The sequence below is a fragment of the Gastrolobium bilobum genome, unplaced genomic scaffold, assembly GCF_033153095.1.
Source record: "Gastrolobium bilobum isolate Gb01-03AN ecotype WA unplaced genomic scaffold, APGP_CSIRO_Gbil_v1 utg714, whole genome shotgun sequence".
Taxonomy (NCBI): domain Eukaryota; kingdom Viridiplantae; phylum Streptophyta; class Magnoliopsida; order Fabales; family Fabaceae; genus Gastrolobium; species Gastrolobium bilobum.
The window spans coordinates 696,446-698,762 of NW_026899261.1; positions in this window are offsets into that span (position 1 = coordinate 696,446).

The window sequence follows — 2,317 nt, forward strand, 5'->3', positions numbered from 1 at the left end:
TTAAATAATTAAGAATACACTTTTTATTATAAAAATATATATTATTCAAAATATTTTATATAATTATAGATTTATAAAAGATAAGTTAAGACTAAGTTAAAAAATTACTTTTAGAGACTGTTTGGTATAGGAAATGTTTTTTTTACCTGAAAAAAAAAACATTTTTGGAAAAATGGTAGGGAATTTTTTTTCTTGGTAAATTACGCAAAAGGTGTTTGACAGGCGGAATTATTCTCGAGAATATTAGGTGAATTTTCATTTTGCTACGTTTGATTGATAGTAAAATTAAGATGGGATTTTGGACTGAATTTACAAGAAATATTCAACCTCTTTTTTACATCTCATTGCAACGTTCATTTCCCACTTAGTTCTGTCTCTCTCTACCCGTCACATATTTAACATCGTTTATTTGTGCAAGGCTTCGTTTGCTGATCTCTCTCACTATCCAAGATTCAACCTCGTTATGTGCTTTGCAAGGTAATTTTGTCTTTCTAGTAAACTAATTTTTGTGTAGCCTCGATCTTAAAGTAGTGTTTCCCTATAACCTAATTTTGTTTTTTGTTTTCGTTTTTCCTTTCGGCATCAGCTCAAGGTTGTAGTCGCAGTTGTAGTTTTTGCAATTGGTCGATGCTGCAAAGGAGAGAAGGATGTCAATGCTATAGTTGTTGATCTTTTTCTCCTTGGACAAATAAGGGTTCCTCATTTTGTTGTTCGTCTCCTTGAACAATACTCTTCTTCCATCGTCTCATTGAACAATAGTGTTGTTCCATCGAACTTCACCACAATCTCCATAGTAGCAATTTGTCTCTCTGGTAACCCTCCACAAATCTCCCATGTTATAGTAATTATCATTGTTAATGTTATAGGTTTTTTTGAGAATAATTATTTTTTTTAAACACCATAACATGTTGGTTTTATACTATTTACTGTTTGTCTTTGTCTCGCACAGACCATTAACGACGTCAGGAAAGTTTTTGCAAAGTACAACTGTAATCAAAGGTAGAATGGGTGGAGAAAGGTGTGAAAGTGTATTTTCGGGTCAATCCTCGTGTTTATCCTCATCAAACCTAAAAAAGTGTGACTGTGGAATCACCACTGTGTTGCGCAAGTCTCGGACTGTCAAACATGATCAAAGGGACAACATGATCAGCATGATCAAAAGGACAAACATATTGACAGATTTCTCAGCCTTTATGGCCAGTGATTTTTTAGTCAAACATCATACTAAGAAAAAAAATGCAAATTCTAATAATCCTGCATTTGTGGGTCCAACACAAGATTTTCAAATGCAGATTCAACCCAAAACCCATAATCACCCAGTTATAACAAAAAGGCCTCAAAGATTAAAATGCATACAACAAAAGGTCCACATGTTTAAAAAGGTGTTACAGTTGAGGACAAGTAGGTAATATACTTCTTAGCAGACCTACCATGTCAAACAATTTATTGACTCACATTCCTATTATATCACTTCAATTTAGCTAAACTATTTATTCCTGATTATCGCATATAGATCCAGTAAATAAATCAATGGAAATCACCTACTTACAGAGTTCCTCCCCGCACACAATACCAAAAAAATAAGACAACTTTGTGCCATAAAGCCCTGCAAACTGTAAGTCTAAAGAGGTGTCATTATAAATAAAAGTCTAAAAAGGTGAGGCACTCTACCTTAAAATATTCTTCTATTGTAATCTAATTATGTCACCAACTCATGATTCATAAGGATTCCAAATATGGACAACAAAGTACATTGTTGAATTTAAAAATAACTAATTAACTTTAGCCCAAAGAAATAAAAATAACAAACCGAAGAAGAGAGAGAGAGAGATAAGGAATAACATAGTCATTAGGGTAATTCTGTAGGTTAAGCTTTCCCAACTGTGGCTTCTTAGAGCGTGAAAGGCACTTTAAAAGTGCAAACGAGAATGTTAAAGCCACATAGTTCTTTAGAAAATGATATTGAGTTGGTTAATTTTAATCAAACAAAATATGCAAAGAGAATTGGGCTTGAATATATATTTTATGGGAAAAAAGTTTCCGATGTTACTTTAGATAACTTTATCTAATGTTCATCGAAACGACGTCGTTTTGGGGTTGAAAAATTAAAAAATTAGAATGATAAAGACTATTATAACCCTGGAATAAATTAAAATTACAAAAATTCCATGATTTCCGTCCCAAAACGACGTCGTTTCGATGAACATTAGATAAAGTTATCTAAAGTAACTTTAGAAAAAACAAACCCATATTTTATTTGAATTGATTAAGAGAGGAAACACATTGACAAGTCCTAAGTGAGATCCAAGATAAATCC